Raw genomic sequence first — 26,634 nt, forward strand, 5'->3', positions numbered from 1 at the left:
ACACTACGGAAACCTGCAGGGACTGCTGCTGGTGTCTCGCTTGCGTTTCAGGCTGAGAAAGGGACGCGTCACTTTAGGCAGGGGGCGCTGGAGAGAGGAACAAAGGGCGCGATGAAACAAAATGCCGAAACCCGGGATCGAACCAGGGACCTTTAGATCTTCAGTCTAACGCTCTCCCAACTGAGCTATTTCGACGGTGCGCAGAGCCCACAGCCACCTGCTCCAGCCTTCCTGTGTTGCGGCATGAGCGCACCAAGAGTAGCGGGAGAGTGTTGCAGGAACGTCACTCAGAAGGAAAGCCACCCAGGTGCGCCCTCTGAGCTCTGTCCAGTGCATCTTCCTCGCATGGACTCCTGCCTGCGACGGGCAGGAAACAATTAGCAAGAACAGAACGACACCCCATGAGTGTCTCATGACCACACCTTAGGTTGTGACACGTGCAGGTGTGAGGGGTTGTCGGGCTACTTTGGAGCAGAGCTTGGGCAGAGGGGGGGCGGGAAAGCAGACAAAGAGGTGACACCTCAAGGTCTGCACAATCACAGCTCTCCACTGCCCCAGGCTTCCGCTCGATAAGCTACTGGACACACCCGCCCCTCCTCACACAGACCGTGGAAAAGCCCCCGAGTGGGAGGGCTCTCTCTTCCTCCCAGGAGCTCTTGGACACGACGCACAGACAGAGCGCGGGGAGCCGCCGCCTGCAAACACGGCTCCAGGCAGGACTCCACTCCGCAGGAGCCGCAGAGCAGAGGAGATGGGGGCAGCTTAGATCCAGTGCAGAGACCTGATCTGTTGTTGCTGTGTACGCTGTCCTTTCTCTTCTCGGGGTAGGACATCAGGAAGCACATTGAAGCGCTGCGACATGCACTGTACAGATCCCGCCACTACTGGGCCCGATTTCCCCTGATCGAAACCGGGCGGAAACAGGCCCTTTTCGTTTGTTGCCACGCAGACTGTTTGGGGATTCGCCTAGCGCTGTGATCGAACAGACCCACTCACCTCTTAGTGTGGCGGGATCTGCACAGCGGATGTTGCAGCGCATCCTGCTTTCACTTCAATGCATGTCCTGATGTACCCTGGTCTCCCGCGTGACAGGTGGGGATATTTGCCACTATACTAACGAGGAAGACATCGCTCTCTGCTTAGTGTGTAAAACACTTACTTGCAGCATTGTGGGTGCTGTGGTTTAAATGCTATTGGTTTGTGAACAGAATACCCCTATCCAAGTACATTGTGCCACATTAAATAAACACACGAGAAAAAGAGATTCAGAACGCAAAGCTGTGTCAGTGTTCTGTGTAAAAAATCGGTTTGAACATCATGGGAGCTGTTTTTAATAAGCTGCTGAGTAAAGAATATTTTAATCTTCCTGCTGTCAGTAGTATTGTGAATATAGTTGACTCTTACCCGAATGAAAACAGACCGTAAAGGAAGGGTTTCAGAATTCAGACAAAGCTTTATTCCCGTGCTTACAGTCTGAGTAATTGGAGACTGCGCTATTCTGTTGCCTATGGTCATATACGGGTTTTTCGCATGAAGCCATATTGAACAGTATTTCTCGCGTTGTGAACTTGTGCACACAGCGGTCCCCCGGGTTCCAGTTAGTGCGTAATTACGCATCGATGAAAAACCAGAGGTTTAGAAAAAGATAATTAGCTCACTGATACTTTGATGTAGAGGCTGTAGAAATATCCACATGTCGTGGTCTTTTAAATGCATTTGGTTTGAAGGCGTTCTGTGCTTCCGTTGCGAAGATATGGACAAAAGAATATTCGTTTCTTGGTCAAACAAATGTCATATAAACGAAAAAGTAAAGGCTGAGAAAGCATTCACAATGTATTTTATACACAAAGCAAGTATTCTCGCGATTCTAAGAGGTTTCGTGTAAACGCTACAGGCGTTCCAAAATCGTTTTCGAACTTCAAGCTAACTTTTCCCCGGTCTGGTACCATAGGTCACGTAGCTTAAAATCCCAGTCATGTTTTTTTTCCTATCTTGTGGTACATAATGTACCATTTCGGACTATCACAAAGGGCTTGATTTCGTTAAATGCATGTATTAATTTCCTTTCTGGAAAACTTGTATTTCAAGAAATTCACACAGCTTGCGAGAAATGAAATTCAATTCTTGATTATCAGTGCAGAAGAAATATTGCCATCTGGCAAAAAAATATATTTTTTTAACCGGAAAGTTGTGAGGTGAGACAGGGACCCACCATTCCGTCTGTGTGGCTCGTTTGGTTGTTAACTGAAAGGTTGGTGGTTCGAGTCCACCCAGGGATGGGTTTCTTTTGCGATGTAAACATTGTCTTCGCAAAGGTCGATTGGATTTCTAAGCGAAACCTTAACCATTTTAATATTTGCAGGAAATGCGAGTGCTTAACACGTGTCTGAATCACCGGGAAATGTCCGATTGCTGTATGCCCAACATCGCAACTCCCCAGGAAACCAAATTCACCCAAGAAAAAGTCGAGTCGTCATTTATACCCCCGTTGCATCCTCTGCTGAAATATTTTAAAAATACAATGCAGATTTGTTTAAAAACTTGCAAGCTTTGTTACATTAGCACCGTGCATTTGGACTTCGATATTTTGACACATTTACCTTAATTTTAAACATAAATACTGTACAATCTATTGTAATTTTGTTGTACTATTAAAATATGTTAGCTGAGGATGCAAAGGGGTGAAAGGGGAAGGTCAGAGGTGTAGTATTGGTGGAGGTGATAAGGATGTTGATGGTTTTTCTTTGTAGAGAATTTTGAGTTTTTTATCCTTCTCTGAAGTGAGAAACTGGAAGAGTTGGGAGTTGAGGGATCTGATGAGGTTAGTTATGAAAGGAAGTTGATGTGGAGCTGTTAGCCATAAAAACTCCTTAATGTCTTTGATGTTGTCATCAGCGATAAACTGCATTCAGCAAAGATAAAAAGAAAATTATCTTTGCTTACTGCCCTGTCTTTCTCACACCTGAAGAAGGCTCCACAGCCGAAACATTGTGATTCTTTTCTTCTCTTTTCAGCAGGAATAGTCCTTTACTTGTTCCTTTGCAGCCTACGCATGCTGACGCAGCTACCCACCCGATAGCTAACATTCCTATAATCACAACTATGAATGTCCACTTTGGGTATTTTTTCCATGCTTAGTTATTATTATTATTATTTATTCTGTCATTGAAGCATATTTTATGTCATACTGAAGTGTCCTAATCACTGAAAAAATATTTTTTTTAATTTAGAAAGTAAGAAAATGATAAATCACTAGGAATTGCATTTAGCCTGTTCTGATCTAGATTTTCTATATACTTTAACATGCCATGTTCACAATGTCACAACTCATAAATGAAACAGTGAAGTGTTGTAATTACAAATGTACATAGTGTCGGGACATTGAGATGTTTTGGTAATGAGGAAGGAGGGACATGCAATGTTCACAGGGTCAAATTTATAAAACGCTACAGTAAAATTTCTTGTATTTCGGGATTATGAGAGCCTGTTACATTGTGTCTCACACCTCAGTGTCAGAATTTTGAGACATTTTTATAACCAGAGGTAGGTTCATAGCAATAAGCAGAAAGTGCGATCATCCTTTGCTCATCCTCAGTTAACCATATATTCTCATATGCCATGTTCTGAATGTCCCATTTAAAACTGCTATATTAAAATTAAGACTTTTTTATGATCAGAAGGCAAGGTTGTGGTAAATATGCATAAAGTGCAAGTGAACTTATGTTTTGCCTTTGTCTTGTTATTGTGAGTTTTGAAAATTGGTTTTCGATTTTCTGAAATGCGTTTCACACAAAAATGCAATTTGGATAGTCACTACTTATATATTCCCCTTAACTGAGGATATGTACAGTAATCCATCCCGATTAGTACTTTTAAAAATTACTGTAGAGAGAGCCATCAGAAAGGGAATGAAAACTTGCATTAAACAAAATCAAGCTGCATGTAATCATCCATAGTGATACATTTTGTAAGATAAGACAGGAAGAAAGACACTGGTGGGATTTGAACACAGAATCTCCTGTTTAATAGGAAAACACTTTAACCAAATCAGCCAAGATGCTGTCAGAGTATTAACATCATGTCTGTGTCAGTGATTACAGCTGACTATCGCTGGAGGACAGTTCACTGTGAACAAGTCAGCCTGCATAATGAGGGGGAAGAGACTGACCTCTGTGATGCACTATAGAGTTACATTAACCTTCTATCCAACTGTTCTATGCTGCATTCTATCCTAGTGGTAAATATTGGTTTCCGTGCGTGTAATATTCCTTTTTTTGTCAAATTTTATCAAGCACAAATTTTGCTGTTGAAAATAAGCCTTGTGGTTTTCAATGTTGTGATCCTTTTACCCCAGTGTCACCAAAATTGATACATTGTGCTTTGGCAATTCTTCAGGCTATATTGTTTAGAGGAGCTCAGTTGAATTAGTTTATATAAAGTATTTCTTTTCCCTTTAATCCTTTAAAACATATTACATTTTCAAAACATTGTATCTTTCTTCCTACTATTTGTAGCGGCAATGCTTGTTAATAAGACAGAATTAAGTGTTGCTGTGCTTTCCCAAATGAGGCCCCATCTCTCTCTTCAAGCTATTCAGGCAGGCTGATTTAAAGATGTTTTCTTTTGATAGGGGACAGCTCCCAAATGGGGATGCATTTAGCTAAGCCTAGCTATCATGATCAGTGGGCATCCATTGGTGCCTATCTGTCTAGGGAGTGCCAGATGGACATCTGGACTGCATTCCTAAGTGTCAGGAGTAAGTGACTCATATCTCACCTTGATCAACCAATCAGGGACTGGTAGGGCCGAGTAACCCACGTGGGTCTCTGATGCCCATGGAACTTTCATCCAATGAACGAGCTGAAGTTCCTCCAGGTAAAAACAGGCAACACAGAGCTCCAAGACTATTCTAAAGGGAATTCAAAGGAGAATTCCAGGAGTGTGAGACAATTCCAGGGCGGGACGGCCCAGGAGCAGAAAGGCTGCCAAGGGCAGGACATTCTCGCAGCGCGCCTCCTGACCATCCTGAGACTCAGCCCGGACAACCACGGAACGGCCAGTGTGTCCGAGTGCCAGAACTTTCCTTTGTTCTAAGAGTCTAGAGCGGAGGTTGCCAGAGAGTAACCAGAGGATCCACCCGAGCAGGCCTCGTGAACAGGTCGGAACTGTGGACAGCTGAATCACTATTCAGAACTAGCTCTTCATCAGGAACGAACCGGTCCTCTTCCTGACTTGCTGGGACCCACAGTCATCTTTTCTCCTGTGTGCAAACTTTGCTAGTTAAAGCCAACACTAACTAGCTGGTCAGTGAGCATCAGCAGCGCACCGTCACAAGCTGCACAGCACAGCCTGGCACCGAGCCAGAGAGCACGGATTGGACAGCAACAGCCTGGAACTGTTTCTTTGTGCCCGCAGGAGATCTGAATCCCCAGAGATTGGATGAGTATTCAACTTCAATGCATTACAGCTCGAGAATTCAATTGTTATCCCAAACAGTTGATATCAATTTAATTCCTAAGAGTTATGTACTTGTTTTGAGTATCTAATGTAGAAGTTGTAACCAAGTTCAATTACGAAATGGTCTAAATGAATGATATACTGAACGTATGTCCTCTTGATATATGTAACTCTTGGTAACTGACTGAATATATACCCTTTGTATTCTGATAACCCTCTCGATAAGATCTGTTAGGTTTATATGCATATTCCATATATTAAGAAATGTATCCTCGTGTATTAGTACCTGTGTGTGTGCATTGTTTGAGTTATGTCGCATGGTTGGATTCTAAAGCCATTAAAAGAATCATTTTGTGATTTACTGCTACAATTAATAATTGTCCCAGTAAATGCCCAAACCCTACAGAACTGGTGCCTTCAGAGAGCACACTACATAGTGATGACATCTTTCTGTATGATCAGGACAGGAGCTGCAGGTCCACTGTGTTGTGGCTGCAGTACAATTTTAGCTTATTATTATAATACTTTTTAACAGCGACAGATTCTTAAGATCACAAGGTGTTTACGATATTATTTCAGTATTAAACTGTTACTACATTCGGAACTGTCCCATAGGATTCAGTGTTCCATTAGTTTGGCACTAAACTGCTTAGTCTATTGCAGGAATTGTACTTAGTCCTGTCCTGTAGTGTCATCTAGAGAGCAGCAGCTGTTTCCTTGGGCTCATTGCAATTGGGAACATTGTGATTATTGAGCAGGGGACTAAAGTCAGCAGACGAGCGCGTTGCAAATCGGTAGTAATCTGGCGTACAGAGCTGCATGCTAATCTCGGGATCATCTCCAGTTAATGCGATGCTGTTCTTACCTTGCAATTGACCCAATCTGACTACTGGCACCAACCCTGTTATTACAAAGAAACTTCTTGTGTACCTACCGTGATACATAAGTTTGGTGGAGAAGTTTGGCAGCCCATATTCAGTCAAAGATGTGTGTGCAGATCACTGTGATATATAGGCATCAACAAACTGACAAATACAATATTAAATGTTTAACTGATAAAGCCCAAATGAACCAAACCTGTATAAATTAGTGGTGGAAAGGAGTCTTTATATTTAGCAAAAGGTCTCTGATCCTTTGGTAAGAACGATGGGTATATAACCCATTGTCCTCAATATTAGAAATGAATCCTTGAGCATTGCCGTTGTACCAACGATCCTCAAAAGTGCTGCCATTACCACTGTTCCATAAAATCCTAACATTACCTGTCTTGCATAAATTGTAGAACATGCCATCACATTTCAGTTGCTTCTCAGTAGCAGTTTGATCTATTATCACCCTACTCCCCACATCATAACCTTTGCTCTTCTAGTTCTAGTCTCCTAACTGTCCCCCAAGCCTGTCTACACTGTATGGGTGACAGGGCCTTCTGCTGTTATGCCCCCAAGCTCTGGAACTCTCTCCCCAAGGATACCAGAGTCACCTTCCCTAAACTCCTTCAAATTCAGACTCAACACCTTCTTCTGTAGAAGAGCCTTTACTGAACTGGTTCTATTCTTTACCCCTCTGCTTCTACTTTTCTCCTCAATCTATTGGAATTGTTTTATCCTGTGTATTCTAATTGTAATTTTGTCAAGTGCTTTGAGAAGCCACCTTCGGAACAATTATATAAAAGTTTATTCTAAATCCTTGAAACTTTAATAGGGCACTGCAGTAGGGCTAAAAATTGACAGCCTTAGTGGGCCATCATGATTTGTGCAAATTATAGGTAGTCACAAAGGAAGACTAGGATTCACTTGAAATCCATGACACGGGACACTGAAACAGTGGAGAGGCTTTGTGTAGTAAGCGCTCAGTCTCAATCTACACCATCTGTGCTGCTGGTAGAGGTAGTTGTGAACACCTGTCTTCCGGATCAAGTACTGGGATCTCCAGTCTCAATCCTAATACTTATGACTGTCCACTACCACTGCTGTGAAACCAACACCCATAACATAAGACCTCCGAGATTCTAACTGCACCATTATTCACTGATGTTCACACACCAGTATTGTTCCTCTGCTAAGGAAGGAAGGCCTACTTTACACCAAGCCCCTGTTGACAATTCCTTCCTTGTGTTTATTTTAGACAGTTTGTGCAGCCCAGAATAGGACATCAGATCTCACTCTTACTGGGCACTACAGTAGCAACTCACTCCATAACCACTACCCCTCTCGGAAACGGGAGGATTTCCAGTATATTGAACACCTCTGTCTCTCCCACAGTAAAAAAAAAAGTCACAATGACCTGCCCAAGGAATAGTGCGGCCATCTTCCCCCAGTATAATGCTTTATAACTACAGCCATTTTCAGTCCTCATTGGCAGCAATACAGGAAGCATTCTTGAATGGGGAACCCCCACAAATACAGTACTTTAATTTATTAATGGGTCTCACTTCCCTTGAATTCCTCCACCCCATTCAAACCTGTAAACCATAAAGAAACAAGGGCAGGCAGAAGGGTCTTTCACAGCTTTATTGAAATGTTGCCATTACAAGGTGACTGGAGGCAGGAGAGGCACAAGGGCCAGGCTGGAGCCTTCATTCAGGCACCTGGGGAGGAAGAAGGAGAACAATCCAGCTACACTGCAGGACACCCACCCCTACAGGAGCTCCTCCTGCCAGACCCTACCTGTCCACTGGCCAACATCTCCAAAGTCCTCTGCTCCCTCCACATCCTCACTGGTGCTCTCAGCATCTTCACTGGAGATCGGAGGGTCTCCCTCCTCATCCTCAGTCCAGTCAGCTCCCACATCCAGAGGAGCTTCTCCTGGTGCCACAGCCACCCGACTGCTGGTCACCAGGCTCCTGGTACCTGTGGACAAGTAACACCCAGGAGTGAGGGATCTGCTATACCCAGAGACCCACAGTCTACTCATCTACACAGTCCCTTTGTCCAGCACGGGATCATTCCTCAGTTATCCAAGCATGTTTGTCTCCTGGGCAGAGATGCATCCACAAGGGATAGAGAACCAGACCCACCTTCATTCTGACTGCCAGCACACCTGGACTCACAGCAGGCACAGACCTCATGGTCACCATACAGCTCCTCCCACCTGGAGGAGAGGAGGACAGGTGAGGCCTCCACCTGGCATGTCCCAGAGCACCCTCAGCAGGCTCCTTGCAGAAGTACCTCTTCGCCTCCCTGTTGTAGGTGCAGGACTTGGTCCCTGGTGTTGCTTTAGCAGGAGCCACAGCCATGACAGTGCATGTACAGCTCAGTCACTGGGAAGGTCACAGCTTTAAGGGATCAAGGCCAATAGAGGGACAGAGAAGGACCTTCTGCCATCAGTGAAGGCAAGCTGGCAGCTCTAGGCACTACAGCTGCCACAGTCTGGTTCACATCTAGATCATGGATGGAAAAGCAGACCATGGATCAGTAGAGCAGGAAGGCTGAGCAGCCTTTGAGAGCAGTACCTTCCTGGACAGCTTCTTCTGGAAGAGGAAGGCATCAATCGTGAAGCGGAGCACATCCTTCTGCTTGGAGGGGACAAACCTGGACAGGCAGCCATCTGCCTTGCTGTCCACCATGCACCTGGGGACAAGGATGAACCCCTGCAGGCTCTCGGGGCTCCTGCCCACCTCTCCTTCCAGAAGGGGCCGTACCCCAAGTTATCGATCACAGGGAAACAGGGCTGCAAGTGCTGGTCCGGTTTCTCGGTTACGTAACACGAGTGGATGTACAGCCTCTGCTCCGCTGTGGCAAAGTAGGCAGTGGCCTGGAAGTACATGGGCTGACCCAGGAAGTACTCATCCTTGGGAGAGAGCCGGACACAGTGGGCTGGAGAGAGAGAGAGGCAGCATTACACCTGCACACAGCACCCCCTGCTGGCAGGAGGAGCTACTCACTCAAGGAGCTTACAGTTGGTGGTGAGCAGGACAAAGCTGTGCTTGTTTTTCAGGTCCTTGAAGAAGGTCCTTCTCCTGGCCCATGTGGGGACATAGCCAACCTTGTAGGAGTAGTGGAACCTGCAGGACAGAGGAGATGAGGGGCTTCTGGACACTTTCCCAGCGGCTTCTCAGCAGCAGCAGAGCCCTGCCTACCTGTTGTAGGAGCACTTGACCGGCACAGAGAAGGGAATGAAGTGATGCACAGGCGCACTGGAGGAGGGCGGGGCATAGCGGAGAGTGTTGGAGTACACCAGGCGGCCCTGGACAACCTGCAAGGTCACAGAGGAAGGGGTATTCCCAGGAAAGGCAACCCCGACACTAGCCCTACAGTTCACATCGATACATTGCCTGTAGATGAAGACCCGCTTACCGATCGCTCGGTACCGCACTCGTGAAGCCCGTAGATGAAGTAGAAGTAATGGCGTGTGGTTCGGCTGACGCTGCAGTTGCCCAAGGTCACCTCCGATGGCCGACAGCTGAAGCCGAACAGGAGCCGACTGACCCCCACGTACATCCTGCTGGAGTCGCACCACACAGCCACTCCTCGGGTGCCCCCGATGGCCGGGCGAGCCGGCTGCCGCCCTCGCTGGGGAGGAAACAGGACGCTCTTGATGTAGGCGGGTAAGGGGCAGCTGCCGGCTTCATCTTCTCCTTGTTGAAGTAGGGCGAGTACGCGTCTCTGGACACGGGAAGGCGGCAAAAGTCGGGAGCCAAGGACTGCGAGTCGTTCTCGCTTGCAGACAGGTCTTCGGAGGGCGCATCTGCCAGGTTCAAGTCCTCCACCTGGGCTGCGTCTTCAGGAGCCGGGAGGTCGGCCTGGAGCGCCAATTCCCGAGAGTCCCAGCCAGCAGGCCCGGCGGAGATCAGTGCAGGGAGCCCGGCCCCTGCGCACAGGCACAGCACAAAGAGAAACGAGCGCATCGCCAAATTAACGTCCCGCTTAATTGCTACAGGAGTAAAATAAGTAAACCACAAAACCGTGTTGAAGCAAGAAAGCATAAAGTGTGAACGCGGTGACTAGGTTTTTATACTGGCAGGACCTGCTACCGCACACCTGGTCACACTACCGCTCAATCAACACAATCAATTACACACAAAGACTCGGATTGTTCTCAGCGTCTAATTAGAACCTGCTTCCAGTCTGAGGCGGGACTCCGTGAAGCCGCCTGAACACTTTCCCGTGTGTATCTGACCTCAGCGGAGGAGTTCCACGCAATTTCGACAGAATTAAATCACCCACACGTGTAAAATTTGCTCAGATTAATTTATTGTTCAATTAGTTTCTAATTTCCGAGGAAAGTGTGTTAAACTCGCTGTCAGACAGAGTACGGAACATGCGACACGTCCGTCCACACTTTCTTTTATCGAGGGGGCTGTTCTATCAACACGTACCACAATGAAAATAATTTTACTATTTTTCATGTGTAATTGCATGTCATATTAAAATGTGTAATACAAGCATTTCTTTGCTTCCCAGTAAAGAAATACTGATCAGCTTTTGACATGATCTGATAATAATTTGTCTGATTTTCCAGAGATTGCTTTTGCTTCGCAGCACTGAGAACCTATGGAAGCCCGTTTCCGCCAGGGAGTAAAAAAAACGCACTATGGTATCTCAGAATTGTGACTTAGAATCATAGAATTGCGACCTAAAAACTCAGAATTTTAACTTTATCTCTCACATTTGCGACTTCGAAATAGCCCATATTTCATTGTCTGTCCTTTTGTTATTGTAACAGATTCGGGTTCTAGGGCTTGTGCCCTCGCCGCTCCCACCCTACTTCGTGCCTCAAACCCCGTATTGTCTCAAACCCAGGTCTTGCTGGCTAGAACCCGAATCCGTTACAATAACAAAAGGACAGACAATGAAATATGGGCTATTTCGAAGTTGCAAATGTGAGATATAAAGTCGGAGTTGTGAGTTACTAAGTCGCAATTCTGAGTTACTTAGCCCTCCCTGGCGGAAACGGGCTTTCATACATTTCAAGTAGTCTGATCAGTGCAGGACAAGTTAATGTAGAATCATTACTATGTGTGTCTCTTGTTTGTATATAAATGAATGTCTTTGACAACTTAATGTTAGTTTTTAATTTAGTTTTACGATGTAGGTCATGCGTTAACATATGCACGAGCATACGAAATGTCTCACTCCTGATTCAGCTCATGCTCCATAGGAGAGAAGAGATTCCTCCTGCTTTTCGTACAATCATATCAGAACAGAAGCCCGTGTCGCCCAGCTCTGATTCAAGAGCGACTCGCATCTTCAGCCCTTTTTTTATTCGTGATCCTAATTTTCTTTAGTTATGATCAATATTGAACTTTTTCTAAATAAAACGACAATAATCAAACATGCAGGCAGACTTTTAAAAAGTATTAGGAGCTGACAGGGTGCCCCTTTGGAATAGTTGTCAGAAAATGTGAGAAAAGGAAAGGTACGTAAGCTCTCACACACAGCATTAGAGATTGGCATCTGATGAAAAAAACAACTACCTGTCTCCCCAGCATTTAAAGGTGCTGTTGTTTTGATTTTACATATTGTTAGCATTTTAATGAATTGTTAAAAGATTGATACACAAATCGCTAAATAAGAAAACGTAAAAACCCTAGCTGTAAGCAATTGGCCATTCATATTCCTGAATTTTAAATCCCTGTGTTTTTCTGTATCCGAATGCCTGGTGCAGCTAATTTGAAAGCAGAGTCTACCATTTACTGTATTGCAGAAGCATATTGTTGCCACCAAGGAAAAAAAAATCCTTGAGTTTACAGGAGTAAAGGAGGAAACAAATGCAAACACCGTTTAGAAAAAACACACACGTCTCAGGCCTTAACCATGACAAGAATGGAATTTGAATCTAGATGAGCAGAGCACAATGGATTAGCAATCCAAAAACTCCTGACTCTTGTTTAATTTTCTTTTCGCTTGCTCGATTTGTAGTACGCTCCTCAATCCTTACAACCGATAAACAAAACGGCTTCATGTGCCACAGCATTCTGCTGCAGGTACGGGTTGCACCGTGTATTAGGCGAACCCGAATTAAATATTTCAAATATGTGAAGAATTTCATGAAAAAGATCACAGCCAATGTCAGCAAATCGGAGCCTGTAGGCAGCTTCAACAGAACAAAACGATCTGAAGCCGCAATTCTTTCATAGAGTGTATTGTGACACTCTAACCACACTGTTGCTATTACTGCTACTTCTGCTGCCGTTGGTTAAAACTCTACTCAGCGGGCAAGTAAAGGTGTACAAGGAATAGACTACTTTGAGCCGTCCAAATTCCATTATGTGAATTTAAGCTTTTTTTTAATTAATAATAGCATTAGTAATACAATGCGTGCTCAGAAATGTTACTTATTAGCTTATGAAGCAACAGTGTTTCGACAATTTGCGGTCTTCAAAAAGTAAACGCTGACGTTTTTATACTTCCTTGTGAGCAGATCACCTTTGATTTAGAAAAGGAAAACTTACTCCCCTGTTGCTTTCATTGCAATATCTGAATCGAGACCCAAGCGCTAAGAAAGCTGAATAACGCAAAAGACATATTCCCGATTTTAATTTAGATACACATTTTCTAATGCAGCTTTCATTACAAGACAGTCTATTTCTCGAAAGCGTGTTATGTAAAAAAGAGAAAAACGAAAATATATGCGACCCACTATGCCTTCCTCCAAATCTTTTTCTAGATCTCTTCGACATACCTTCTCTTCCTCCCTGGGCCACTTGCCCGCTTCTCTCACTAAACCAGCATTCCGTCTCTTTACAGCTATCTGTTCCAAGACCAGGCTTTCTAACCACCTTCTATTCCTTTACAGATGTCGTCGACATAATATCATCCCTAAAGGATTTCGCCTTGAATTTAATACCTTTTCTTTTGACTCTGATACCACCCAGAGTAACACTCAGAGACTTCTAAAACACTTTTCTAGGAAACTAATGCTCTCTACCATTTTCTCCCTCAAAAAACAGATTATCCTTTCCGACAACAACATCAAAGAGGCTAAGGAATTTCTACGGCTGACAGCTCCACATCATCTTCCCTTCATAACTTACCTCATTAGATCTCTCAACTCTAAACTCTACCAGTTTCTCACTACAGAGAAGGACAAAAAACTCAGTCATCTTCTACAGAAGAAAACCATCAACACCCCGAACACCCTCACCAACCCTAACCTTGTTGTCACCATACCTTCTGACCTTTCCCTTTCACAGGATGAGCGATGAGCGATAACAACGATAACAACATTAATCCCAAACAGAGCTGTTTGCCCTCCTCTGGCCGTTTTCCACCAGTTGATTATTTCATCAACCAATGCACTAATCAAGCTCCCAAGGCACTCCCTATACCCAGTAAACATAGGTCTAACCTCACCCAAGGAGAAAATCAGGCGCTCCAGTCTCTCCGCAACAGGGATGATATTGTCATCAAACCAGCGGACAAAGGAGGTGCTGTTGTGGTGTGGCGTAAGGATCTATATATCTTTGAAGCCTCTAGACAACTAACTGACACTTCTGCCTACCTCCCTCTCCAACAGGACCCTACCACTGACTACCAAAAGGAAGTGGTTTCCACCATTTCCCTTCTTATCAGCAGTAACGAGCTCCCCCAGGAGGCGAACCGGCTCATCATGGAACATCCACAGGTATCTCAATTATACCTCCTCCCCAAAATCCACAAACCGGACACCCCTGGATGCCCCATCGTATCAGCATGTAACTGTCCAACTACTTACATCTCAGCCTTTCTCGACAGCCTCATGAGACCGCTGGTTGAAGATCTTCCCTCATACATCAAAGACACCAACCACGCGCTCCAACTTTTTAATGATTTCCAATTTCAGGGTACCGAATGCTACATTTTTACCATGGACATCACATCTCTGTACACCGTCATTCCCCATAATGACGGCCTTACAGCCCTCAAGCACACGCTGGACAAACGCACAGTGCTTGATCCACCCACCCACACCCTGGTACGCCGTGCAGAATTGGTCCTCACACTGAACGCATTCTCTTTCAATAATCTTTTTTACCAACAGGTCAGTGGAGTTGCCATGGGCACCAGAATGGGACCCAGCTATGCCAACATTTTTGTCAGCTGGGTAGAAGAACGCTTCTTCGCTTCCTACACTGGCTATGTCCCTGACCTCTACAAGCGATATATTGATGACTGCGTTGGTGCCACCACATGCTCCAACGATCAGCTTGAGTTCTTCCTGCACCATTTCACCAACTTCCACCCGTCCCTCAAATATACGGTTAACATATCTTCCACCACTCTTCCGTTTCTAGACATCCACTTGTCTATCAACTACCCCCGACTGTCCACTTCAGTTTATTACAAACCCACGGATTCACACAGCTACCTCCTGTACAGCTAATTTCACCCCAACCACACTAAAAACTCTCTTCCTTTTTCACAATTCCTTAGGTTACGACGATTATGCAGCGACGACATCGACTTCGAGAACCAAGCCCTCGAAATGTACTCATTTTTCATCAACAGAGGATACCCTAGCAGTGTGATTGACAGGGCCCTTGCCCGAGCCAAAAACACCCCCCGGACCATCAACCCGATCAGGAACTCCCGCCATAACAACTGCATTCCTTTGGTGCTTCCTTACCACCCTAACACACTTCCTATCCCCAGGACCATTAACCAGAACTTTTCCATCCTACAGGATGATCCCTCCATTGGGACCCTCTTTTCTGATCGCCCTATCATCTCATATCGCCGACCACCTCATCTGCGTAACCTCCTTGTTCACAGCTCCCTTGACCGCCCTCAACAACCATGTAACCCTGTCTGTAGATGGCTCTGTACTTGAGCTCCAATCAAAATTGAAAAACCTTGGGGTTATATTCGATTCTGGCTTAACATTCGACCCACATGTACAGCATACTGTCAAAACATCTTTTTTTCACCTTAGAAATATCGCAAGACTACGCCCTATGCTATCATTAACTGTGGCTGAAAAGCTGATCAACATATTTGTATTCTCTCGAATTGACTACTGCAATGCTCTGCTCCCTGGGGTATCTAAATCTACTCTGAACAAGCTGCAGTATGTCCAAAATTCAGCAGCCAGAATCCTGACCAGGTCTAGTGCAAGTGTTCACATTACTCCTATCCTGGAGTCCTTGCACTGGCTTCCGGTCAAATTCCGCGTAGACTTTAAAATCCTCATGCTCACCTACAAGGCTTTACATGGCTTGGCACCTCAATACCTGTCTGAACTTTTATCGCCCTACTCCCCACCTCGCAACCTCCGCTCTTCAAATTCTGCCCTCCTTACTGTCCCCCAAGCCCGTCTACATTGTATGGGCGACAGGGCCTTCTCCTGCTATGCCCCCAAGCTCTGGAACTCTTTGCCCAAGGATATTAGAGAGTCACCTTCTCTAAACTCCTAAAAATCCAGACTCAAAACCCTCCTTTTCAGAAAAGCCTTTACTTAACTGGTTCCATTCTTCACCCCTCTGCTCTTCTTAATACCATCTTCCACGGTCTCCTCTATTGTTATTGTTGTATTGTTGTAATTATAATTGTGTCCTGTCTTGTGAAATTTTCTTATTTATTGTTGTAGTCTTCTTATTTATTGTTATTGTCATCCTGTAAAGCGCTTTGAGAAGCCACCTTAAAAGGCGCTATATAAAATAAAGTTTATTATTATTATTATTATTATCCACACCAGGCACTTTCCCTTGCAACAGAGCTCGCTGTATCACCTGCAAGTACACAGCCACCACCACACTCATTCAAGGCCCCTCAGGACAATTTCCGGATCACCCAGACAGCATCTTGTACCTCCAGCAACCTTATTTACTGTATCTCTTGCAGTAAATGCCCAGCCATCTACATTGGAGAAACAGGAAGGAGACTCGAAGACCGCTTCAGAGAACACGTCAGGGCTGTGAAGATTAAAGATCTCTCCAAGCCCATTGTTTCTCATTTCACCTCTGACGGCCACAACCACTCTAATCTCTCTGTATGTGTTCTCAAAGACAGTTTTCAGAAACTCATACATCAGAAAGACCACCGAAACTAAAATTATTCTGCAGCTAGGATCACACATTCTCCCTTCCCTTAACGACAGACTACTGTTCTTTTAAATTTTCTCCATTCATTGGAAGTTTCATTTCACACCTCTCTGCACCCACTCTGACTTCAAACCTCTTGATTGGCCTCTCTTTCTGTCCCCTGCTCCCGCCTCTCACTCCTCCTCTCTCCCAGCCTTTGTTCTCCCGCTACTTTACCTTTGCCTACTGTCCTGTCTCTCTCACACCTGAAGAAGGCTCCACGGCCGAAACGTTGTGTTCTCTTTCTTCTTTTTTTCAGCATGGAATAAACCTATTACTTGACACTGATTTATGCAGAGAGTAGCGGGGGTGGGATGTCAGGGCCGTACGACAATTCTTTATGTAGAGAGTGGCAGGCGTGCAATGTCAGGGCCTGACAACACTGCTTAACGCAGAGAGTGGAGGGGTGGGTCTCAGGGCCATATGACATTGCTTAACGCAGTGAGTGGCGAGGCTGGGATGTCAGGGCTATACGACAGTGCTTTACGCAGAGTGGAGGGGGCGGGATGTCAGGGCCTGACAACACTGCTTAACGCAGAGAGTGGAGGGGTGGGTGTCAGGGCCATGTGACAGTGCTTTAGGCAGAAGGTGGCGGGGGTAGGATGTCAGGGCCTGACCGTACTGCTTTATGCAGAGAGTGGTGGGGGTGGGATATCAGGGCTTGACGACACCGCTTTATGCAGAGAGTGGCAGGAGTGGGATGTCAGGGCCTGACGATACTGCTATACGCAGAGAGTGGAAGGGGTTGGATGTCAGGGCCATACGACAGTGCTTTACGCAGAGAGTGGCGGGGGTGGGATGTCAGGGCCTGATGAGACTGCTTTATGCAGAGAGTGGAGGGGTGGGTGTCAGGGCCATACAACAGGGGTTAACGCAGAGAGTGGCGGGGGTGGGATGTCAGGGCCTGACAGCACTGCTTAACGCAGAGAGAGGCGGGGGTGGGATGTCAGGGCATGAAGACACTGGTTTATGCAGAGAATGGAGGGGTGGGTGTCACGGCCATACGACAATTCTTTACGGAGAGAGTCACGGGTTTGGGATGTCAGATCCTGACAGCACTGCTTAACCCAGAGAGTGGAGGGGTGGGTATCAGGGCCATACGACACTTCTTTTCGCAGAGAGTGGCAGGGGTGGGATGTCAGTGCCTGACGATACTGCTTTACGTAGATAGTGGGTGGGGTGGGATGTCAGGGCTTGACGATACTGCTATACGCAGAGAGTGGAAGGGGTTGGATGTCAGGGCCATACGACAGTGCTTTACGCAGAGAGTGGCAGGGGTGGGATGTCAGGGCCTGATGAGACATCTTTATGCAGAGAGTGAAAGGGTGGGTGTCAGGGCCATACGACACTTCTTTTCGCAGAGAGTGGCAGGGGTGGGATGTCAGGGCCTGACGATACTGCTTTACGCAGATAGTGGCAGGGGTGGGATGTCAGGGCCTGACGATACTGCTTTACGCAGATAGTGGCGGGGGTGGGATGTCAGGGCTTGACGACACTGCTTTATGCAGAGAGTGGAGGGGTGGGTGTCTGGGCCATACGACAGTGCTTAACGCAGTGAGCGACGAGGCTGGGATGTCAGGGCCATACGACCGTGCTTAACGCAGAGAGTGGAGGGGTGAGTGTCAGGGCCATATGACAGTGCTTTACGCAGAGAGTGGCGGGGGTGGGTTGTCAGGCCCTGACGAGACTGCTTAATGCAGAGAGTGGAGGGGTGGGTGTCAGGGCTATACGACACTTATTTATTCAGAGAGTGGCGGGGGTGGGATGTCAGGGCCTGACGATACTGCTTTACGCAGAGATTGGCGGGGGTGGGATGTAAGTGCATGAAGACACTGGTTTATGCAGAGAGTGGAGGGGTGGGTATCAGGGCCATACGACACTTCTTTTCGCAGAGAGTGGCAGGGGTGGGATGTCAGGGCCTGACGATACTGCTTTACACAGATAGTGGCGGGGGTGGGATGTCAGGGCTTGAGGACACTGCTTTATGCAGAGAGTGGAGGGGTGGGTGTCAGGGCCATACGACAATTCTTTATGCAGAGAGTGGCGGGGTTGGGATGTCAGGGCATGAAGACAATGCTTTTTGTAGAAAATGGAGGGGTGGGTGTCAGGGCCATACGACAATTCTTTAGGCAGAGAGTGGCGGGGTTGGGATGTCAGAGCCTGACAGCACTGCTTAATGTAGAGTGTGGAGGGGTGGGTGTCAGGGCCATACGACAATTCCTTACACAGAGAGTGGCGGGGTTGGGATGTCAGAGCCTGACAGCACTGCTTAATGCAGAGAGTGGAGGGGTGGGTGTCAGGGCCTGACGAGACTGCTTAATGCAAAGAGTGGAGGGGTGGGTGTCAGGGCTATACGGCACTTATTTATTCAGAGAGTGGCTGGGGTTGAATGTCAGGGCCTGACGATACTGCTTTACGCAGAGATTGGCGGGGGTTGGATGTCAGGGCCATACGACAGTTCATTACGCAGATAGTGGAGGGTGTGGGATGTCAGGGTTTGACAACACTGCTTTATGCAGAGTGTGCAGGGGTGGGTGTCAGGGCTATACGACAGGGGTTAACGCAGAGAGTGGCGGGGGTGGGAAGTCAGGGCCTGACGATACTGCTTTACGCAGAGAGTGGCGGGGGTGGGATGTCAGGGCATGAAGACAATGCTTTTTGTAGAAAATGGAGGGGTGGGTATCAGGGCCATATGACACTTCTTTTCGCAGAGAGTGGCAGAGGTGGGATGTCAGGGCCTGACGATACTGCTTTACACAGATAGTGGCGGGGGTGGGATGTCAGGGCTTGAGGACAATTCTTTACGCAGAGAGTGGAGGGGTGAGTGTCAGGCCCATGTGACAGTGCTTTAGGCAGAGAGTAGCGTGGGTGGGATGTCAGGGCCTGACCATACTGCTTTACGCAGAGAGGGGCGGGGGTGGGATGTCAGGGCCTGACGAGACTGCTTAATGCAAAGAGTGGAGGGGTGGGTGTCAGGGCTATATGGCACTTATTTATTCAGAGAGTGGCGGGGGTTGAATGTCAGGGCCTGACGATACTGCTTTACGCAGAGATTGGCGGGGGTTGGATGTCAGGGCCATACGACAGTGCATTACGCAGATAGTGGAGGGTGTGGGATGTCAGGGTTTGACAACACTGCTTTATGCAGAGTGTGCAGGGGTGGGTGTCAGGGCTATACGACACTTCTTTACGCAGAGAGTGGCAGGGGTGGGATGTCAGGGCCATACGACAGTGCTTAACGCAGTGAGCGACGAGGCTGGGATGTGAGGGCCTGACCATACTGCTTTACGCAGAGATTGACGGGGGTGGGATGTCGGGGCCATACGAAAGTGCTTAACGCAGATAGTGGAGGGTGTGGGATGTCAGGACTTAACAGCACTGCTTTATGCAGAGAGTGGAGGGGTGAGTGTCAGGGCCATATGACAGTGCTTTAGGCAGAGAGTGGCATGGGTGGGGTGTCAGGGCCTGACCATACTGCTTTACGAAGAGAGTGACAGGGGTGGGATGTCAGGGCCCGACGATACTGCTTTACACAGAGAGTGGCAGGGTTGGGATGTCAGGGCTAAACGACACTGTTTTACACAGAGAGTGGAGGGGTGGGTGTCAGGGCTATACGACAGTGCTTTACGCAGGGAGTCGCAGGGGTGTGATGTCAGGGCTTGACGATACTGCTTTACGCAGAGAGTGGTGGGGGTGTGATGTCAGGGCCATACGACACTGCTTTACACAGTGAGTGGGGGGGTTGGGATGTCAGGGATGACAACCGAGGAGCCGAGAGATCATTTCAGCATTTCGCGTCTGAACGGAAAACACAAACGACCAACTCAGAATGACTTGCCTTTGACGCTTTTCAAAGCGTTCTTTGTGCACGACGACTGCGCCACCTAGCAGATACAAATGGGTTGTACAAATTTGAACTAGCAAATGGAAGAGGGCTAAGCCCCCTCTCTTTTAGCCCAGGTTCGATCTGTCTCCCAGAATCACCAGGGCGCACGCACACACACACCCGTGCCGTTGAAGTGCTCTGCTTCATTTCTAAGGGCAACTCAACATTCACTCCTACCCCGAGTGCAGAAAAGACAGCGTCCGCAGCAACAACAGCTCAGGTCTCTGCACAGGAGCTAAGCTGCCCCCATCTCCTCTGCTCTGCGGCTCCTGCGGAGTGGAGTCCTGCCTGGAGCCGTGTTTGCAGGCGGCAGCTCCCCGCGCCCTGTCTGTGCGTCGTGTCCAAGAGCTCCTGGGAGGAAGAGAGAGCCCTCCCACTCGGGGGCTTTTCCACGGTCTGTGTGAGGAGGGGCGGGTGTGTCCAGTAGCTTATCGAGCGGAAGCCTGGGGCGGCGGAGAGCTGTGATCGTGCAGACCTTGAGGTGTCACCTCTTTGTCTGCTTTCCCGCCCCCCCTCCGCCCAAGCTCTGCTCCAAAGTAGCCCGGCAACCCCTCACACCTGCACGTGTCACAACCTAAGGTGCGGTCATGAGACACCCATGGGGTGTCGTTCTGTTCTTGCTAATTGTTTCCTGCCCGTCGCAGGCAGGAGTCCATGCGAGGAAGATGCGCTGGACAGAGCTCAGAGGGCGCACCTGGGTGGCTTTCCTTCAGAGTGATGTTCCTGCAACACTCTCCCGCTACTCTTGGTGCGCTCATGCCGCAACACAGGAAGGCTGGAGCAGGTGGCTGTGGGCTCTCCGCACCGCCAAAATAGCTCAATTGGGAGAGTGTTAGACTGAAGATCTACAGGTCCCTGGTTTGATCCCGGGTTTCGGCATTTTGTTTCATCGCGCCCTTTGTTCCTCTCTCCAGCGCCCCCTGCCTAAAGTGACGCGTCCCTTTCTCAGCCCGAAACACAAGCAAGACACCAGCAGCGGTCCCTGCAGGTTTCCGTAGTGTAGCGGCTATCACGTTCGCCTAACATGCGAAAGGTCCCCGGTTCGAGACCGGGTGGAAGCAGCCTCGTTTTGCACGCTCCTGTACTTCACAGAGGTCTTGAACGACCGGTCATTTGTTCCAAATGTATTTCCGGTGCCTTCGTGCACTCTTGTACCAAACGCACGTTCCTTCTGTACGTGGAGCCGATCATTTGCAATTGGGCTGTGCCGACAGACCAGGACGAGCTCTGTCGGCTCAAAAGCAGCGCAGGACCTGCAAGAACAACAGAAAGATTAGCATCCAGCGGGGGCCTCTTAGTGAGCCCAAGATCTCATCAAGAATCGGCTCCAGCAACAGGGCTGGGCGCATTGTTCCATTCTCCGACCACTCTCGGTGTAAACAAGTCCCTCCTGGTCTCTGCTTGAAATGCACTTTCCTGCGTTTGCTTTGGTGTAACTGGCTTCTCCTGCATGGGCGAATGTGAAGAAGATCCTTAGTAAGTCATTGAAGAAAACCAAGAGGAGGTCGGAGTGGCCTCTGTCGTTCATCAACGATCCAGTCAGGCAGTACTCCTCCTATTCTGCCAGTATGCGGATTTGAACCGGGGTTGTTGCGGCCACAACACAAATTCTGAGCACTATACGATCACAGCGAGTTACCGAGACATACACAGCCAGTAGGAAAGGATGTACTCTCTTTGTGTGACACTAGTCGGAAAAGTCCTGACACTGCATTTCAACTGAGCCCTAGTATACATCAACCCTTCGACACTCTGAGTGCCAACTCTCTTGTGTGTTTTCTCCATCAAGCAGGTCATGAAGGCAGCAATTACAGTTTGCTTACATGACGCACGCACAACATGGCTGTATGCTCCCATATGGTCTAGCGGTTACGATACCTGATCTTCACCCAGGTGGCCTGGTTTCAGCTCCTTGTATGAGAACGTGTCAGTTTTGCCTCCTGCTTTCCAAAGATCAGCACCATGTTTTACGCCTCCCCCGAATATCGAACGCAGTCCCCCACTACCAGAAATTATGCAGTCGAGATTCCCACATTTGGGGAATTCGCAGGGGTCAGCACAGCCGGAGTGCAATGGCCGAGCCTCGCCCTGGGTGAATTGATTTTTTAAGAACTTTATTTTCTTTTCACAAAAAAATACAGGACATCACAAATTAGAAAGCTTTACATTAATATACATACTTAAAACAGTATATATAATCACATCTCATTACATATTGACACGGTACCAGTAATATAGCAACAATTTATTTTTTTCTGGTGCAAATCACATTCTTTACTTAAACATGATAATGTTTTTCACAGTTTCTTGAGATATTGACCTATGCTCTCAATTTCCCACAGATTTTCTGCTTCCTCCCTCCCTTCTCTCCACAGATCTCTGAGGTAATAGTTCTCTCGGGTGATGAACAGGGCCAGGCTACCTGCTGCCTTGACTGGGACCTCGATGCCTTTGAACAGCCCCATGTTCCTCACTCTCCGTTACCTAGCTAAGAGAAGACATTGGCTAGCCATTATGATAAATACAGTGGAAAAAAGCAATTGGGAAAATAAGACCTGCTGATCTGTTAGACATACCAGGAAGAGAACAGAATATGATTTTTTTCTGTTCGAAACGTGTGTTGTCTTTATGAAATTCATGTATTTTAAACGTTTAATTAAGCAGAAAAAAATTTACAGAAAGATACTAAGCTGATCACGAGATAGAAAGATCACCCGTTTTTCGCGCATCAAAAGTGGCTATTAACTGGATGAACTGTTATTAACTGGAGTCAACTGGGTGAAAACACATAATATGAACATGAAACAAAACAAAAAATAAAAAGAAGATACAATCTACAGACATTAAAACCGGTGTCATGGAAATATAACTATCAAGGAAGCCACAAGAGAGAGTTCTCACCTGAGTAAGGTCTTTATTTCAATATTGGGAGCAACCAGAGACTCAATTTGTTACAGGCAGTACAGGGTTTTCATAAGACGTTGCGCTGGAAAAAAGCTCAGCGCTTTGTCCCTTCTAAAACTTCCACTTTCCCTAAGAGAAAACAGATTACATCAAAAAGCGAAAGAAGAAGCACTAGATATGTTATTCAAAGCATATCAGTTACTTTCAGCTAATTCTAACGACCCAGACAGCATATATTGTTTTGGTAAATTGTCTTCTAAAGTAACCTAAACAGTGTACTTTGTTGACGCACTGTTTTCTAAAATTCTGCACGTACTGTAGCACAGCAATTACATCCTTGAAATATATTATCTAAAAGCCCCAATATATTTATTTGCAAAGCTCTCTAAATTTTAAGAATCAATTTACTTATTAGATTTCCACTTCAAGACTTGTTCGGCTGGCGTTCGGGGAGTCGCGTTTTTCAGAATTGTATTGAGATCGTTTTCCATAGAGCTCAGAAGTCAAAGCACAGCAGCAGCTCTCCACAGCGATCCTCTATAGCGCCCTTTCTCCCGCAGCTCCGTCCTCATTGGAAGGAAGCAAGAGTGAAAGGCTGAAGTGAAATAGAGCGGGGACGAAGGCAGTGAAGAGAGAGAACGTGGGAAGAAGAGAAAAACGCAAGGGAAAAAAAGCAGCGTCGTAAAAGAGGTGACGGAGCTGTCCTCTCAATAAGAAGGGTGCAAGCGAGCCTTGCTCTCGCTTACGGCCACACCCCCTTGAGCACGCCTCATCTCGTCTGATCTCGGAAGCTAAACAGGGATGGGCCTGGTTAGTACTTGGATGGGAGACCGCCTGGGAATACCAGGTGCTGTAAGCTTTTAAGCGCAGGAGGCGCCCTATCCCCGCTCGCTCGCTCATTCCCCTGTTCACACCTGCAGTGCGGCTTGTCCGTCTGTTTATTTGTCAGCTTTGGCGAGACACGGGTGCTGGTGTATTAGCGTGAGCGTTTTTTATTCTGATCACGAACAGTTTTACAAGTCCGCAAAGGATCGAGGAAAGGTTTATCGCCAGCTGAAAAGAGACACAGCGCTTCGGCTGTGGAGACTTGTTCGGCTGGTGTTTGGAGAGTCACGTTTTTCAGAATTGTATTGAGATCGTTTTCCACAGAGCTCAGATGTCAAAGCACAGCAGCAGCTCTCCACAGCGATCCTCTATAGCGCCCTTTCTCCCGCAGCTCCGTCCTCATTGGAAGGAAGCAAGAGTGAAAGGCTGAAGTGAAATAGAGCGGGGACGAAGGCAGTGAAGAGAGAGAACGTGGGAAGAAGAGAAAAACACAAGGGAAAAAAGCAGCGTCGTAAAAGAGGTGACGGAGCTGTCCTCTCAATAAGAAGGGTGCCAGCGAGCCTTGCTCTCGCTTATGGCCACACCCCTGTAGATTAAGGACCCAGGGACGCGAAATAATGTAGAGAAAACCGGTTCAGTGACGCCAAATATGTAATCATAGTGGCTCTCTGAAGGCACCAGTTCTGTAGGGTTTGGGCATTTACTGAGACAATTATTAATTGTAGCAGTAAATCACAAAGTTGATTCTTTTGATGGCTTTAGAATCCAACCATGCGACATAACTCAAACAACGCGCACACACAGGTACTAATACACGAGGATACATTTATTAATACATAGAATATGCATATAAACCTAACAGATCTTAGCGAGAGGGTTATCAGAATACAAAAGATATATATTCAATCAGTTACAAAGAGTTACACATATCAAGAGGACATACGTTCAGTATATCATTCATTAAGACCGTTTCGTAAAGTGAACTTGGTTACAACTTCTACATTAGATACTCAAAACAAGCACATAACTCTTAGGAATTAAATTGATATCAACTGGTTGGGATAACAATTGAATTCTCGAGCTGTAATGCATTGAAGTTGAATACTCATCCAATCTCTGGGGATTCAGATCTCCTGCGGGCACAAAGAAACAGTTGCAGGCTGTTGCTGTCCAATCCGCGCTCTCTGGCTCCGTGCCAGGCTGTGCTGTGCGGCTTGCGACGGTGCGCTGCTGATGCTCACTGACCGGCTAGTTGGTGTTGTTTAACTAGCACAGTTTGTGCACAGGAGAAAAGATGACTGTGGGTCCCAGCAAGTCAGGAAGAGGACCAGTTCGTTTATGATGAAGAGCTAGTTCTGAATAGTAATTCAGCTGTCCACAGTTCCGACCTGTTCACGAGGCCTGCTGCTGGTTACTCTCTGGCAACCTCCACTCTAGACTCTTAGAACAAAGGAAAGTTCTGGCACTCGGACACACTGGCCGTTCCGTGGTTGTCCGGGCTGAGTCTCAGGATGGTCAGGAGGCGCGCTGCGAGAATGTCCTGCCCTTGGGATTCTCCTTTGAATTCCCTTTAGAATTGTTGAATCTGAATCTGAATCTGAATCTTCCCTTCTGAATCTCTCAGGCTCTCTGTGTTGCCTGTTTTTACCTGGAGGAACTTCAGCTCATTGATTGGCTGAAAGTTCCATGGGCATCAGAGTCCCACGTGGGTTACTCGGCCCTACCAGTCCCTGATTGGTTGATCAAGGTGAGATATGAGTCACTTACTCTTGACACTTAGTAATGCAGTCCAGATGTCCAACTGGCACTCCCTAAACAGATAGGCGCCAATGGATGACCATTGATCATGATAGCCAGGCTTAGCTAAGTGCATCCCCCTGTGGGAGCTGTCCTTATCAAAAGAAAACATCTTGCATGAATGGTTTCTCTGTGGCTGCACCACAGAGATGAACAGAGAAATGGGGCCTCATTTGGGAAGCTCAGAAACACTTAATTCTGCCTTATTATTAAGCCTTGCCGCTACATATCCCCCCTTTTTGAAGGCCACGAGGCCCCGAGGCATTGTTGCCTTCAAAACAAAACAGAGTTAAGTGATGTCCCTTGCCATTAGAACATTAACCTTAAATGTCCACATTACTCCTCGAGAATTCATACCGGAACCAGCATTGGGTACAAACAGGATGAATAACATCTGGAGTATGTATAAACACGGTAGGAGACATTATCTCAGTCTAGGAATTACACATGAGGAAGTTCACTGTCAATATCTGATACCTCTGTAGTAGATATTTGGGGAGAAGTCACTTCCTTTCTTTTGACATGCTACCTTTGACTCATTCGTGCTACCCGGAGTACATCTTGATGCGAGAGTACAGCATTCAGAGTACACTGTCAGTCATGATCTAGCTACCTGGCAGTAGTTTTACAACAACAACAGTTCCTGTTCCCAGCCCCCCGATAAACCACAACACCTGTGTTGGGTATCTGCTAGGGTGGTTTGGAGGTTTGTTCCATTAAAGCAAACTAACTACCTGTACCTCTTCAGGGCTTACTGTTTCTTGGA

General features: G+C 47.0%; 1 long non-coding RNA gene, 4 other non-coding genes and 1 pseudogene across 5 annotated transcripts; 3 read left to right on the forward strand and 3 right to left on the reverse strand.

Annotated features, from left to right (window-relative positions):
- Nucleotides 1-122: 122 nt before the first annotated feature.
- On the reverse strand, nucleotides 123-195 carry trnaf-gaa (transfer RNA phenylalanine (anticodon GAA)). The gene has a single exon. It is a non-coding gene; the product is annotated as a tRNA-Phe (tRNA).
- Nucleotides 196-7,961: 7,766 nt separating this feature from the next.
- LOC138229301 (uncharacterized) lies at nucleotides 7,962-8,592 on the reverse strand. Its single transcript, XR_011185736.1, has 3 exons — nucleotides 8,474-8,592; nucleotides 8,124-8,306; nucleotides 7,962-8,044 (listed from the first exon to the last, which is right to left on the reverse strand). It is a non-coding gene; the product is annotated as an uncharacterized lncRNA (long non-coding RNA).
- A 12,556-nt stretch (nucleotides 8,593-21,148) lies between these two features.
- On the forward strand, nucleotides 21,149-21,221 carry trnaf-gaa (transfer RNA phenylalanine (anticodon GAA)). The gene has a single exon. It is a non-coding gene; the product is annotated as a tRNA-Phe (tRNA).
- A 109-nt stretch (nucleotides 21,222-21,330) lies between these two features.
- On the forward strand, nucleotides 21,331-21,403 carry trnav-aac (transfer RNA valine (anticodon AAC)). Its single transcript has one exon. It is a non-coding gene; the product is annotated as a tRNA-Val (tRNA).
- A 916-nt stretch (nucleotides 21,404-22,319) lies between these two features.
- On the reverse strand, nucleotides 22,320-22,481 carry LOC138229303 (U1 spliceosomal RNA). The gene has a single exon (XR_011185737.1). It is a non-coding gene; the product is annotated as a U1 spliceosomal RNA (small nuclear RNA).
- A 1,505-nt stretch (nucleotides 22,482-23,986) lies between these two features.
- On the forward strand, nucleotides 23,987-24,105 carry LOC138229302 (5S ribosomal RNA; annotated as a pseudogene).
- The last annotated feature ends 2,529 nt before the right edge of the window (nucleotides 24,106-26,634 follow it).

The sequence above is a fragment of the Lepisosteus oculatus genome, unplaced genomic scaffold, assembly GCF_040954835.1.
Source record: "Lepisosteus oculatus isolate fLepOcu1 unplaced genomic scaffold, fLepOcu1.hap2 HAP2_SCAFFOLD_446, whole genome shotgun sequence".
NCBI lineage: Eukaryota > Metazoa > Chordata > Actinopteri > Semionotiformes > Lepisosteidae > Lepisosteus > Lepisosteus oculatus.